The 17,173-nt window shown below is 34.8% G+C and overlaps 1 pseudogene; it reads right to left on the bottom strand.

Moving 5' to 3' along the window:
- Positions 1–358: 358 nt before the first annotated feature.
- Positions 359–17,173, bottom strand: part of LOC148943994 (uncharacterized) — a 58,912-nt pseudogene continuing 42,097 nt past the window's right edge.

Genomic DNA, 17,173 nt, shown 5'->3' with positions numbered 1-17,173 from the left:
GACGAAAAAAGGACGAGCAATTTGAAAAACTACTTCAAGTCTTGGCAGGCGCCGGTGAAAAAAATAAAAAAAAAGATCGTCGAAGCGTCTCTTCGTCGGAAAGCAACTAATTTTTATACTATATTCTTTTTATTATATTTTCAGTTTTATATCAATTTATAGCTGATAATCTTGTACAGATATTTTTTGAAAAAACCGCCAAGTCTGTACTGCTTTTCCTGGGAAGTCTGGACACGCTATAAGGTAGAGGGATTAGACCCTCAAACTGAATAGCACAAACAAACAAAGAAGGTTAATGAGAGGTTTATTTGACTTACATAATAAACTAAAACGTTCGTTCTACTCTGCATAATCTCAGCAAAGAAGAGTTGGAAGAATGGTTTTATTATGATTTCAATCATGGTTGCAGCTACTGCCACTGTGAATAAAGAAGAAAATTTATTTAAAGTAAGTAAATAATTAAGCGCGCGAATTCATGGCAAATTTCAGGCAATCCTATCACGTTTCTGCAGAGCAACTACTGTGTTGCTGCTGCGAGTGCTTCCTAAAGCAATGGATGATGTGACATCTTTCCTAACAAACTGATCATTTTCGTCAAACCATTCTTCCAACTCTTCTTCGTTGAGCTGGCATAGATTATGCAGAACACAGTAGGCTGCTATTACAAAAGACACTGATTCCAAACTCATATCTACACATCTAAGCCTCCTCCAACGTCCCTTAAGTAACCCAAAGGCATGCTCTATTACAATCTGGGTGGAAGAGAGTCTTTTATTGAAGTTAGCCTGATATGAGATGAGGGAGCTAGCAACCCTATATGGCACCATAAGTTGCTCATAAAGGGGGTAAGCAGAATCCCCAACAATATGCTTGCCAGAAGGGACCAGATTTGAATTGGAAGCAAGGTCATATCCAAGTGAACTATTGGCAAGCACTCTGGCGTCATGGCAAGATCCTGGGTATCCTACGTAAATGCCAGTAAAGATTTTACTGGTATTACAAACCCCTGAATGAGCATACTATGATGGCCTTTTCGATTGAAATATGCCTTTTGAAAGGATTTGTCACTACACACAATTTCAACGTGGCACTCATCTATTGTACCAATCACGCCCGGAAAATGTGTTTTTTCAAAAAATTCTGCTTGAATTTCATCGATGTGTGCTGCATCCTTAGGCCAAATGATAAACCTAGGACAAAGCTCTGATAGCATTTTGCACATCTGATGAACGCATGTGTGGACAGTTGATTTTGAAACCCCAAAACGCTCGGCAACATCCCTCATAGAAGACTGGTTTCCTAGGTACCAGAGAGTTATGAGTAAAACCTTGTCAAAGGATAGTCTTCTATCATCAAACTCTGCATGCAAAGGGTAATGCTTCAGAGTTATCAACTGTTCTGATATGATGTCTCGCCATCAACTTTCGGGCGTCCCTGAAAAAGGAAAGGATTTTATAACTACCTTTGGAGGAGGTGACAAGGACAATGGGTTTGAAGAGATCCCAATTAGAGAGAAAAGTTGCGGATATTTCTGATATCAAAAGCAAACATTTGATAAATCCCATCTTCATCCATATGCATCCCTTTAACATTAGTTCCATTTTTACAGTCTTGAGTGAGATTTATGATCAATGTCAATGAACCAATATATGTACAAAAAATTACTTACAGTTCGTTACCACAAACTGTTTGATAGAAACACTAAAACAGGTTAAACAGTATATTAAAAAAAACAAACAACAGTATATTAAAAAATGTACACCTCAAGTTAAGGGGTTAGCAGGGGTGTAACTAGGGATCAAAAGTTTCTTACCAAGAGATTCAGTAGATTCCTGCTCATCATTTGTAAGTGCTTCAAAAAGGATGAATACTTTTACTGAGTCCATGTTCTATTCCTTTTGAATTTCCCACCAAATTTATCGAAAAAAGCCGTTTTTGTATCTCCTGGATGTTTTTCGCATTCGCTGGTTTGCCAGACGATGAAAAACGGTCAAATGGAGCTCCAGTATCCATTCCACAGGAACCTTCCATGAGATGAAAAACGCAGCTATTGATGGTTCAAGAATAATGTTTTCACTTTCATTCTAGCTATTTATAAATAAATAAAAACAGCTCATTAGTCTTACGGAATCTTTCTTCTACATAACCATGAATGTGATGAAAAGTTGGCCTTATTTGGCGATATCTGATCTTGCATTGGAAGTAAAAGCAAAGATCTAAAAGGCGATATCTACATGTGTAGATATCGCATATTGAGTCACAAGAGTATGAAAATTTTCCAGATAACGCCAAATGAAACTACCATATATCTTGGCTATTTTTGCAGATATCGCGTTTTCGACTTGACCAATCTTTAGAAAGGAGTGTTTTTACTTGGGATACGCAGAAATCTCAATTTAGCTCGTCATGTTAGATATCGCCTTTTGATTGACGGCAGCCGTATTCAGTCCTTGAAAAAATGGTTTGTTTACCACATTAATTCTGTCGAATCGAATAAAAATCTTAAAAATGGCACTAAAATGTGCAGGGTACTTATGTATCTTCCCAAAAACACTCGTGAAGCTTACTCTGGAGATCTGAGAAAATTTGGTTTAGCTATATGTATTCGAGGACTATTAGCTTTGGCTCAGTGGAAAAACTACGTTGTAGTTATATTATAATTAAATATTTGATATAGAGCTCGTATTTTGGTTAGGCTAGGATATGTTAGGTATTTGATATAATACGTTCTGGGCGACTTGCTTTCCATAATGCTTTGACGTAGTTTCGATAAAAACATTCTAAAGAATTATATTGTCGTCATATTTTGGTATATTTCAATGTCATTAACCTAACTTCACTTCTGGAGTGTGTTCGGAATACTACACAAGTACCATGTGCACTATCAATTTTTTTCAATAGCCTTAAAATAGAATTAGCTAAAAACCTAGTTTCACGCTACTTCAATATTCAGGGAATAATATAACTGAAGGAGTTATAAAGTTGAAAAGCTTAGCAAAATAAAAGAATGTTTTTGATTTTAACTGTCCCAGAGTTTTAAAATTATTTTTCATAAGACTAATTTGCTTGTACTTGAAAGAAACAAAAACCAGAAAGTAATGCTTGAGAACAAGAAAAAAAACACGTTAGCTTAAATTTCTTATCTGGTCTGCCATTTTTGGTCGATGGATTGAAAACGTAGAAAATGGTATAGGAAAGGCGCGTTGTGCTTTTACGCAGTTGAAAAAGGGGTGAAATGACAGGACGAGCCTCTGAAGGATTATTACGATATTAGAACCCACAGCAAAGATGGTGACCAAACACAGCTATAGAACGTTGATTTTTGGAAAGGTGTGGCTGACATAATGGGAGTTTTCGAGAATAACTGTCTTACTTGTATATAAGAGATGTTGTCTGTATATACTTGTAGGCTATATCTTAATTTTATAACAATTTGTTGAGAGTAGGTTCAAAGTGCAGAACAGTCGAGTATTTTGTTTTTAGAATTCCTAGGCTATTTAGTTCTTTCTTCTCTTTAAGATTATAACTCGGAAAATGACCCTTAATAATACATCCCTTTTCTAGGACTATACCAAATAAATTGAACCTTTATATACTACAATCTTTATCTTGTAAATGAAGATACATGAACAAAGTTTCAATAACTTTTTTATTAATAATTATTTTAACGAACAAGTGAAGCGGAACTCGAGGCACAGACTGCATTTAAATAGAAAATTCTTGAATGTCTTCTAGAATCAAAAGGTTCAGAAAAATGGAAATACTAACATTGAAACAAAAACCTTATATTGGCTTTAATATAACGGTGATGAAGAAGAAAAAAATATTCTTATGTTCTTTAAATTATTAAGAATAAATTATATATAAACATCCTTTAATGCAGCCAGCCCAACTTTAGTCTATTTTTTAATTTTGTGTTTTTCTAATTTTGAGCTCAATTTTTAATCTAGTTTCATTTACAAAATTTTGTTTTTAGTTTATTAGCATTTCTGATTTTTACATGCATTTTCAAATATTTTGACTTGTTTTATTCCTTTAACTCGCAACAAGAATTTTTTAGCTTCTGATAGTTTCTTATCAATAAAGTATTTTTTACCGATTGGTATTTATAGTGCTTGATTTCTAATCAGGAAAATCGAAATACTAAACCACACGAGAAGGAAAAGCTCCGACTTTGCGGTTGACGCAATAAAGAATTGCCGTAAAAATAATTTAAAGTCGACCGAACGCCACCGCCTCTGCCGGTGGCGGCGTGCCTGCGGCGCGCCATCGGCGTTACGACACTTCGGCAGCGTTCGACCGGGCCTCTCGTCGGCGGCGTTCGGTCGATCCGCCTGCGCGGCGCCGGGGTCTAGTTCTTACAGCAGTATAAGTTTACAGGAGCATTGTCAATAGGAAGGCGCCTTGTGACATTTGTATTTTTATTGCTTTGGAAATAAATTATCATAATCAATGTGTTCACATAGAACTCCAAGCTGATTATACTAGATTATATAGCCTTATAAAAGTTAATATTTTGCGTGCGTTTTCTTACTGATAGCCTTCTGAAAAGAAGGTCAAATCAATGGTGGCAGCCAAAACCAGTTTGAAGCAACAATCTGTTAAAACATATTTCTTTTCCTGTATACTCTTTCAGATAAGAATACAATTAATCAAAAATTTATATATAAAAAAATAAACTCGCCCCCCTTCCCACTCCCAAAAAAAAACAAAAAGAAACCATAAACAATGGTAATGGAATATTTTGTGTGTGATATTCACTCCTTCTATGTAACAAAAAAAAATAATTGATTCACCTGGCTAATATCTAACTAAACCGACATATTCAATTTAAAAACTTAAACAGTCTAAGGTCAAGCTACAATAAGAACCAGCAAATGTTAAGCTTCATCATCAAAAGCTGTAGAGCCGTATTCTTAGAAGTCAGATTCCAGTTTACATTGTCCTGTGATATTCTACAAAAATTCCAGGGAGACATCTTTAATTTTAGGAGGTATTAAAGATTTTAAGAAGTGCCACTAGACCTCACTGTCACTTGGTAAAGCATTTTAAACTTGTAAAATAAACTAAAGACAAAACACAATAGACATTCATCAATGCGGCTTATTTAGGGATGCCAACTCCTTTCCATTTTATAATTCATTAGTGAAGAGGAGGTAAAATTTCAAAATCTAAATCCCATTTGCCAGAATAGGTGAAATTATTGAAATGCTAAGTTTTTATGGTTGTATAATCTGCAGTTAAAAGTGATGGAAATGAGAGGCTAACAATTCCAAAATCTAAATCCCATTTGCCAGAATAGGTGAAAATTATTGAAATGCTAAGTTTTTATGGTTGTATAATCTGCCTTTAAAAATGAAAAAAAAATGATGATGTCAGGCTTAGTTCAGTACTGTAGAAATCAAAGTTAAAACTTACTGATGTTAAAAAAAGATTTGGTTTCATTTGTATCCAATTTTTTTTCATAAAAATTCTCAATTATAATAGGTAGAACCAGGAAACAGAAAACAGGGGAACAATTCCTTATTAAAACTGGTTCAACCAAAACAAGTTATTTTAAATATCAAGTAGAGATTATCTCACCCTCAGCAACCGAAGGAGTGTCACATTTTTGAGGGTGAGGTGTCCCTAATTTTTTCAGCCACTCAGTACAAACAATTGAGTCGCTAAAAAGGTGATATAAAGCACTGTTATTTTACTGGCTTGTTTTATATTAGGGAAATGGATTGATCGAAACACATGAGGTAAAGTAAATAGAGGAAGATTGGCCAAAAAAACAAGAGATTTTAATAGCACTATCACCCAAATCAATCAGTAAAAGCGACCTCCCCTAACATTTTCTCTAGTGACACAATGGAACCCATGTGATAACAGTAATCTGTAGTCCTGGTATGTTGTGATGCTGTTATAAACGAGACAAAAGATTTTCTTCAACAAATTTTGAATTCATAAATGTTTTCTTATGAACAGGAAAAGTAATTAGGCCTATATAACATACCATTCTTAATATCAGAAGCTTCAGATGGAGTGATATTTTCTGCCATATTTGGAATTAGCTGTGAGTCAATCAAGAGATTCTTCCAATACACCTAAAGTCTCTTATCAGATATAGAATACTACTAACAACACTTGGAATTAGTCCTCCCTTTTACACAGCAGATCAAAAGCAAAAGGTCCCTAGAAATAAAGCAATCTATAATAACTGATGTTGTAAACTGTAAAGCAAAATTTATATTAATAAAGAAAAATGATGAGGCTCACAAGGTTCAACAGTCCAAATCATTAGAATAATATTCGCTTTTCATTTTGTATTATTAAAGAGAGGTAGATATAAAGGTTTAAAAGAATTATTTATAAAATCTAACTGTATTTCTATATTTTAAGTACCAAAAAACTTTTGAATTCAAATAGTAGAATAATAGTTCTTTGCAGCTTGAAAAATTTTGAGCAATAGAAGATTAGCTGCGTTTTTCATCTCCTGGAAGGAACTCCTGGATGTATTTTGGTCGTTTTTGCTATCTCCTGGGGCCTGGAGCAATAAGTTGTCCGTTTTTCATCTGCTGTAATGGAACGATGGAGAAGATTGCTCCCAGGAGATAGGAAGCACCTTTCTCCTGGAGCTCCATCAGAAGAACACATGCGATACTTTAAAGCCCAGCGCCCACTAGCGCCTAAAGAACCCAAATTCATTAATACTTTAGTGCCCAGCGCCTAGAACCCACAGCTCCCAACTTGAAAAATAAATACTAGCATTACCTTTAGCACAGCAAATTTATAGTCCATTTCTTCTTTAAATTGTGATTTAAAAAAGTATCATATCTAAAGTTCGCAAATCACAGATGGTGCGGGCACACAAAAGAATTCTACTAGTCACAAAGATATATTCAATTTATTTCAGCAAGTGCATTGTGTCGGCAAGGTGAATATGACAAAGAGAGATCATTATCAATTTACAGGAGGGGAGATTTTACTTCTGTCGGGAAACGCATTTCACAAAGATGCAATTTGCGTGTTACAAATATTCGAGATATGTCATTCAGTATTGGGTCATGACAAATTCAATTGCTTGTATTACATACATGCGGGCTTTGGCCTCCCTTAGCCCCGCTTGGGCTTATTATGCCATATACAATATTTTTGCTAAGTGAGAAACAATGTCTCAAAAATTTACCATAAAATGTAATAGGTGCCCCACTGTTAAAAGACTTTGTGACTTTTTTATTTAACAAAACCAGTTGCCCAGCGCCCAAGAACCCAAACAAAGATGGATCATATCAAGTTACAGAAGGGGAGATTTAACTTTTGTCGGCAAACGCATTTCACAGATACGCATCAAGTTACTGGAAAGATCAACTTTGGGTGTTACAAATATTCAAAATATTTCATTCAGTGTTGGGTCACATAGACATATTATTAAATAGACACCAGATCGTTTTAAATTTTAATGTCGCTCCTTACTTTCAGTTTAAAAAACTTGTTTTTTTTATTTAATTGACTAGGGGGCAAACCCCCTCATATACCTAGTAATTTCTGTTTATTTTAAGTTTTAATGTTGCTCCTCACTTTAAGTTGAAAAAACTATTTTTTTATTTAATTTCTGATCGTTTTTTAAATAATGCTGGGAGATCCGGCGCTCCCTTCATAGAAATGTCCCTTCCCCCAAAGAAACATCCTCCCTGGAAGGATCCTCCCCCGTAACTCTTTCCTCCCACCCCCCCCACCCATCAGAAAAGAATCCCTCCTGAAACGTCTTTATGCTTCCCATTAACCAATACTATATGTAAACAATGGGCATAGTTTATAACATCCAGCCCTTCCCTCGAGAACTGTGGGGTATTAAGTCATCCTCAAATACATATTTATTACATTTTTGACTATGCTATAGAGGGATGGGGTTTGTAGGGAGAGGGGCTATTTGCCCGCTAATCTTTAAGGTTACTTAAAAAGGGCACTTGAAAATTTCATTTTTTTTCGAATGAGCTATTACACACCTTTCTATGATGCTCTGGCCACCCACTAGCCCTGCTGAAAAAAAGGGAGACAGATCAGTGTTACCCATGTGAAAAAGAAATTTTTCTTTTGGTTCAAGGTGGAAGACTGTAATTATCAAACAAAAGATTTTGGACCATGCTGATTCTAAAGGTTCACTATTTGCTTCGATTTCACATCATTTTTAAAGGAGTTTCAGGTTCTTTTTGGAGATCACCATAAACTTCTTTTTGCCATAAACCTTAACTTCTAAGATTAACCAAACCAATAATTACTGTTCCTGATTAAGTGTGAGATGGCAATTTTTCTCACCCGACAGTGTTTTTGAAAACACATTGTTCAGATTTTGACTACTATGGGCTGTTGTTCAATCTTTACTAGGTTGAAGCTGCCGCTGCAACCATGATAACTGCTGGTTTGCAAAAGAATTAAAGACTACGATTAAAATTTTTTTCTCGATAAAATTAAAATAAAACAAAAACTTTGTCACTCGGAATCACTTAAATCTTCATGTTGGAGCGATACAAATTTGATGCTTGAGGAGATGAAAAAGAGACCAAGGCAATCTAAAATACTAGAAGGGAACGGAGCGATAAAAATTATTTTTCAGGTCTTTTTAAAAAGCTAAATTTATTAAGATTTTTTTCATTGAAATTTGACAAAAAAAATTTAGCTGATATATTTTTTTTCTGAAACACTCTAAATTGTCCTGTGTTGATTGATTTGCCTTTTATCTTGTACGCATTACTTATCAACTTTTGCTTTAAATCACCAATATTGGCAATTAAAAACAGCAAAATCTAAATATGCAAAATAGTAGCCTGGGGTTATATACACAAAACGGGGTGGGGGGTGGTCTCTCTTTTATGCAGGTGAACTGAAAGTAGCACTTACAGTTGAATAAATAGGAATTTCCAGAAAGTAAAAAAGCATAAATCGTTATTATTGTATACTTTTTAGGCACCTTTTAAAAGTTGGAGGAAGGATTTTAATAAGATTATGTAAAAATATAATTTTAAAATCATACAGGCAACAAATTTTTCCCTTCTTCCTTTACATACCGTTCTTGATAGCAAAACTAAGGCACCCTGCCTTGAAAAAAGACTTTCCTATCAAAAGTTACGAAAAATTTACCGTTTTAGGAGTTTGGACGTTACGAATGGACATTTACATTTTCTTGTGATTATTATCGCTTCTAATCAGCAGTTGTACCAAACCGATCCTGCTCAAGTCATCCTCAGGGCTATACTGTGGTGTTTATCCTCCCCATAGTATAGTGCAGATGGTTTATATCATCTATTTTCCCTTCTTGTTTTAGTTTTATTTTGTGTTTAAAGCTTTTTCCAATAGGCAATGTTTAGAAGTCCTCCAAAAAAAAACGTCCCCCCAGATCCCAAATCAAATTCCATAATGAAAGATACCCATCCTGGCTGGTCAAGCACATTATATGAAAGTTCTAATGATAGCTCCATTCGGAGAATAGGACAATGTTAACTGTAGATCCTAATGCAAACATAAACGATGATAATGGGCTTCAAGAGGTCCCCTCTAGAAGTTCTAAAAAAAGGAAAAAAATCTCCCCAATTAAAAGCATTTCTCCTCTCCCTGCCCAAGATCCTCCCTCCAAAAACTTAGGAATTTACCTTAAAATTACTCCCACTACCCCCTTTGAAATAAAAATGATCACTGCAATAAGAGTTGCAATTTTTAAATTCCTAAAATCAATGTTCTCTTTTAATATTAACCGTGATGGATCTCTGCTAATAGCTGTAAAAGATCAGAAATCAGCAGATACAATAATTAACCTGAAATCCCTTCTGAATACCCCAATTATTGCATCTAATTAGAATCCAAAACAATCACCAACAAAAATAGTAGTTTATAATGTTCCCCCAGAGATATCTACTCAGGAGTTAAAAGAAGGCCTCTCAGATAGGGCTGGAAACACAATCCCAGTTGAGGATATTACCCAGCTTGGAAAACATAACTCTAATGGCCTAAAAACTAGTAGATCCTTCTTATTCACACTGAAGGATAAAATTGATATCCCAGAAAAATTATTCCTATTTGGGCAAATCAAACCACACAAGGAATACAAACCTAAGCTTATTCAGTGTCAGAAGTGTTTCAAACTGGGACACACGACAAACAAATGCAATGAAATTCTCCAGGAGTGTAGTAATTGTAAATCTTTCCATCCTAAAGAGCTGACAACTTGCAACAACACTCAGCCTACATGCATCAATTGCAAAGGCCCACATGAATCTACAAATAAATCATTATGCCCTGCATACAAGAAAAGAACTCTAACACTCCAAATATCAACAGAGAAGGCCATCCCACACCCCTTTGCAGCAATGGAAGCAAATACTGCCCAACAATACCAAATAAAGCCTGTAATGAGACCAACCAAAACCCCCCCAGCAACTGCCCCCCATGCCTCAAGCCCCCCTTATAAAACACCATCTTCTAAGCCCCCGAATTCAAATCCCTATCAGAAGGAATCACAAAGCCAACAAGCCTCCCTGTCTCGTGCGATGAGGTCATCCTGGCCCCCCCTCCCAAGAAGAAACAAACCAGACACACTCCCAAGAATCTATCCCTTTACTCATAAAAAGGATACCCAACCAAAACTACTATCACCTCATATATGCTTATTGATTCTAAACTGTAATGCAGTTCAGACCATGAACATACATATACTACAGAAAACAAAAATTATTGCAGAATTGGCAAAAATCTACATCCCAGATGATATGCTCATTCAAGCAAAAAAAATCTTGCTTTTCTTTTAACAAAGCTGAACGTTGATACACAGTCATATGAAGAATAAATCAAAAAAACAAAATATATCAATACTCAAATGGAATGTAATATAAATCACAGAAAATAAGCTAAATGAACTAATATCATTTATGAATAATAATTCCATTAATTTTGCTTGCCTCCAGGAAACTCATTTAACCCAAAATCAACTAATTAAGTCTCCGGGATATACTATCCTGAGAAAGGATAGATCTTCAGAGAGAAAAGGAGGTTGTGTAGCTTTATTAGTAAATAATAATATAAAATTTTGTGGCATCAATTTTCCTGATTTTGAAAATGATGTTGATGTAATTGGTATTAGTGTTTTGCTGAATAATTTAAAAACCTACATAATAAGATTTTATAAACCTAATGGCCAAACTACAGATGTCAAGGATTTCTTTAATTATATAAATAATTCTAATATATTAAAGAATATCATTATTTGTGGTGATTTCAATGCCCACAGCCTTTTGTGGGGGAATAAACCAGCAAATAAAGCTGGTAAATTCATTGAGCATATGACTTCAAATAATAATGAATTAGCTGTTGCTACCCCTCCAAACCTGAACACATATTTCAACCCCAAAAGTGGCAGATTCTCCACAATTGACCTACAAATTGTGTCATTAAATGTTTTGAACAAAATTTACATAAATAAAATTGATAGTCTATGTACTGACCACTTTGCTATAGTTTGCTCTCTAAATGAACCTGCTGAAACTTTATCTCATACATCCAATTATATCAACACTAAAGCAGATTGGTCTATGTTCCAAAATAAGCTAAATGATGAAATTACATGTTTCACCCAAAGTTCATGCATTTCTAACACAACAGTTGACACACATGCTGAAGCCTTGACATCTTTGCTAATAAATACAGCTAATCATGCTATCCCCAAGACAACACCTAAGAAAACATTCCCTAAACATATTCCTAAGGCATGATGGACAAATGAGTGCCTAAATAAATGGAGGATAAAAAAGGCAGCTAGGACAGATTCATAAGAAAACCATCACCTACTACATATTTAAAAAAATTACAAGCAGAATCTAATCTAAAAAGGACTATAATAGATGCTAAATATAAATACTGGAATAATTTTGCAAATAATCTCTCCAGAGAAACGCATGAGTCAATTATACATAAAGTCATAAGACACATATGTGGGAAAAAGACTTCCCCCAACCCACTCTTGTATGAGCTTTTACATAATAATACCCATTATGATAATGATAATGGAAAAGCTAACCTATTTGCAACTCTTTTTGTTAATAAGCTAACATCAAATAATCAAAGCAAACTGTCCACAATTCCCATGAACCCAAGTTACCAACCACGCCCAGGATCCGAGTACATAACCAATCCATTTTCAATCCAGGAATTGAATTATGTAATATATCAGATTAAGACCAAAACTAGCAGTAGCTTTAGAAATACTCACCCAACATGGATAAAGAATCTTATATCATCATACAAGCAAGAATTGCTAAATTGTTATAATCATGCTTGGGCATCTTCTAGGCTCCACAATATATGTAAATGTTCGTCCCTCCTACCAATCCTAAAGAAAAATAAACCAAAAGATAACCCTGAGTCTTATAGGCCCATAATGATTACACCTGTGATGGGGAAAATAATGAAGAAAATGAATTATCACAGACTCCTCTGGTTTGTTGAAAAAAATAATATGATCCCACACACTCAAACTGGATTCAGGAAATACCACTCCTCAACAGATGTTTTCATTTTGCTAACAAATGCAATAAATGAATCTTTCTCAAAAAATAATATCCTAGTGGCAGCTTTCCTAGATTTTGAAGGGGCATATGACAATGTGAACCACCAAATCCTTTTAAATAAACTTGCAAACCTTGGAGTACCCCCTAAGCTAGTATCTTTTATTAAATACTTCATAGAAGTGCGAAGTTTAATTGTTTGTGTTGGTTCAGCCTCTTCACCCCAAAAGACAATATCCAAAGGCCTACCTCAGGGAGCAGTCCTCAGTTGCCCCCTATTTGCCCTATATCTCTGGGACATGAACCTACCTCACACAAATCTACAATATGCTGATGATCTGGTGCTATGGTCATCTGGCAACACCTTTCAAATAGCACAGTCAAATCTGCAAAAGTCACTTTTCCAGTTTGAAAAATTCTCTCAACATTCAGATTTACCCATTGCACCCACCAAGTCAAAAATAATCCAATTTCACCGGAAGCGAAACCATGTTAATGCAAAACTAACTCTAAATAAAACAAGTATTCCATAAGATAATAATATTAATTACCTAGGTCTCATGCTTTACCTAAAACTTAATTTCCACCTCCACATTTCAAACACAATAAAAAATTGCTATAGAAAAGCAAATATACTAAAAAGACTTCTTTCCACACCCTGGGGTTGTAAAGAGAAAACCTTACTCCAGTTTTATAATTCACATATAAGACCCCATATTGACTATGGGCTCATCGTCTATGGTGCATGTGCAAAGACCCAGATGCAAAAATTGAAACAACACAAAATGATATAATACGTCTCATATTTGGTCTTAGGAAACCCACAAGCACCAAGTTTCTGCTTATGGAGAGTGGATTAACAACAATAAGGGAGAGACGTAGCTTTCTCTTGATAAAACATCTTACAAAAATTGAATCAAACAGCTCACAAACATTACATAATTTGTTAAGAAATCCATACATTTATAGATGTATTGCAGATGATTATTACAATATTCAAAAGAAGTTAACTGTCCCATCACAGTATATTAAACCTACTTTCCCCCAATCCCCCCCATTGAATTGGTCATTTCACATAATAAATACTGAATTTTCAAAATGGAATAAATATTTAACCCCCATTGCTTTTGTCCATAAAAAATTTGCAGAACTTAATACAATTACCTATAAAAATCAATTCCAAATATTTTTTTATGGTTCAAAAATGAATGAGAAGGTTGCAAGTGGTGTTTTCCTTCCTCACCTGAAAATTGCAATGGGCGAGAGATTATTTTATAATTTATCTATAATGTCTGCTGAGTTAAATGCCATAATCATGGCATTAGAACACCTTAAGCAAAACCAACCTTTGATTGAAAATTCGAATAATATTATCATCTATTCCGACTCTTTATCAAGCCTTGAGTTGCTGGCCTCAGCTCCTCAATATAAAATGGACATTGACACTTATCTTTGTCTCAGTATTATTGATAACCTTGCTTCAAGTGGCATAAAAACTTACTTTCAGTACATCCCTAGCCACTCTGGCATAAGTGGTAATCATCAGGTTGATGAAATAGCAAAAAATGCTATAAATATTGACCAGCCAAGTGGGAGACCAATCCCAATTAGAGATATTTACCGATGAAGGCTATCAGATATTAATTTTGATAAGATTAATCCTATCCTTTCCCCCTTTCCCAATAAGTATCTTTCTAAAATTTATCATAAAATTCGTTCTGGAACAAATGGACTAAATTTACTTGCATTCTCATATAAGTTTTCTAATCAAAGTGGTTCAATTCCTCTGTCCCCTCTTGTCAGGCATTGTAATATGAATAATGAAACAATTGACCATTGCCTATTTGAATGTAATATGCTGACGTCTGCACAACATACCTTGCTTTGTAAACTGTTAAAATACGTCAAACACCACAAAATCCCACTATCAGCCAAGAGCCTAGCCAACTATACCTGCACACAGAGCATAGAAATCGACATCTATCATCTTATATTTGAACTCCTAGAGTCGAAATACCTGCTGAAAGATATCTGAATTCATCTAATAAATATGAGGCAATCAAGCCAGTAGCTCTGTAGCCCACAGAGTGAAGCAAAAGGAAAAGGGCTAAATAGTTTTACTGAAAAGCCCACCTGCTGTTAAATGGAAGAAGAAGAAGAATAAATCAACTTAAAGAAATCACAAGTATATGAGAGGTGCGCCCCAATATAGACCTACTTATGGGAGGTATTGCTGATGAAAAACTCAGCATGGAAATTTTTTGACTTGTAGTTCACTTTTGTAAGAAGAGGAGCAGATAATAAGATATAGTCATTGCTGAATCTAGAATTTTAGGCTAGTGTGGTAAGTTTTTTTTTAGCTATTTGAATTCTCTGTTAATATAATGTGTAATAAGTTTGAAAAAATGAGTAAAGTATTAGGGTTGAAGCCTCTTGCCATTGCTGGAATAGGGGGCTCAGGTCCTTAAAAGCACTTTATTAGAATAGGCCTATCTTCAAACTTCCCACATTAACAAATTTTGGTAACATTTTACCAAATCATATTATTGAGTTACACATAAAGAAAGAAAAACGAGCAAAAATGGGGTTTTTATAGGCCAAATGAAGATACTGAAAAAACAAAGCTAATATTTCGAGAGGACAAACGCCTCTCTTCTTCAGTGCGAAACGAAACGATGTATCAATAAAAGCCAAAAAATTAAAAGAATTAAAACCAACTACCTAACAACCATAAAAGCGAGTTATTCGCCAATATCTGCGATTTGCACAAAATCTAAAAAAAACATGAACTGCCATCGACGGATACTAGCGAACAACTGACAAATGAAAGAAATCAATTCATTCGTTCGAAAAACCAAAACGAACCAGCAATTAAATAAGTTGGAAAACTATGTCATTTGATTTCGGATTTTAATTAAGGCATTTCTTGCAGACAACCTTTGAGACCTAAGGGGTTGTTCACGTGTTTGATTAGATGACTGGGAAAGTGGTTCAAGGTTTATTTCAGGGATTATTAACGTATCGGCTTCTATTTTGAGAAAACCGAAATATGATTCTTTTATTCTTAAATCACCGGAATCTCTGTTTAAAGCTAGACCTAAATGTTGGTATTTATAAATTTCAACAGCTTCTCTGTAGTGCTGGACAATACCTTTATCATGCGAAATAAAACTAGCTTGATTAAACAAAATAGTATGGTCTGGTTTTTCAAAAATGTGCTCTGCAAGGGCAGAGTCAAAAATTTCTGGTTTTTTCCGCTTTTTAAGTGTATTATTAATTGAACTAGAATGCTGGGTTAATCTATCTGTTAGTCGCTGATTAGTTCTTCCGATATACCAAAGACCACACGAACAAGGAATTCTGTAGACACCGGAGTTTTCACCTATCGGGATAGGGTCTTTACCTTGATAAATTTGGGACCTGATAGTTTTTCTGGGTCTATAATAAGCGTAAATGTTATTTTTCCTTAGATTTTTTAAAATGCGGTCTGAAATCCCTTTAATGTATGGGAGACCAAGTTAACTGTTTTTGGAGCAAAAACTTAATTCTAACCAATCTATATCAGAAAATTCTACTCTTTCGAATCAGACACTTCTTTCACTTACAGCCCTTTGTAACAGAACTTCTTTTTACTTCCATTATAGAGGCATTTTTTATAGACAAAAATATGGGCTTTCCATGGGTGCCCCCCTTTCTCCAATACAGGCTGATATCTTCATGGAAGACCTTGAAGAAAGGGCTATTTTGCAAAGTTCTTGTAAACCTGAATTTTGGGTTCGTTTTAAAGATGACATTTTTTATTTATGAGAGCATGGTGACGAGTCTCTGGATTCTTTTCTTCACTTGCTCAACTCCTTGGATCCAAAACTGAAATTTACTCAGGAATCAGAGATAGAGAGGCGTCTTCCTATCTTAGATGTTCTGGTGCACCGAAATGATTCATGTTTCGAGTTTAGTGTATATAGAAAACCCACACATAATGACCGTTACTTAAGTTATTCCTCCAATCATTCTCCTGCTGTGAAAAGAGGAGTTGTCACTTCTCTAGTTGATAGAGCATTGAAAGTTTGTTCAACACGTTTATTGGATTTATAACTCAACCACCTTAGAGATATTTTATTTGGGAATGGTTATCCAATTAGTTTAATAAATTCTGTAATTACAAAATGCATTAAAAGATTATCAGATAGTTCCACAGAAAATACAAATCAAAGGGAAAATTCAAATTATCTTGGTCTCCCATACATTAGAGGGATTTCAGACCACATTTCAAAAAATCTAAGGGAAAATAACATTTCCACTTATTATAGACCCAGAAAAACTATCAGGTCCCAAATTTATCAAGGTAAAGATCTTATCCCGATAGGAGAAAACTCCGGGGTCTACAGAATTCCTTGTTCGTGTGGTCTTTGGTATATCGGAAGAACTAATCAGCGACTAACAGATAGATTAACCCAGCATTCTAGTTCAATTAATAACAAAAATCCTTGATTAGCACCTGCCCTCATTGAATAAAAGGAAAATCACTTTCCTCAATAATCCAATCTGAATAATTATCTTCTCTGAAAATCAAATTTAAAAACAAATTTGTAATAAAAAACCTTTACTCAATGTGGGAAAACCTTTACTCAATCAAC

The sequence above is a fragment of the Artemia sp. Qi Xiang Cuo genome, chromosome 15 (assembly GCF_049724085.1).
Source record: "Artemia sp. Qi Xiang Cuo chromosome 15, ASM4972408v1, whole genome shotgun sequence".
In the NCBI taxonomy this organism is placed as follows: Eukaryota; Metazoa; Arthropoda; class Branchiopoda; order Anostraca; family Artemiidae; genus Artemia; species Artemia sp. Qi Xiang Cuo.
Note: the sequence above shows the minus strand (reverse complement) of the source record. Positions and strands in the feature narration are given on the sequence as shown.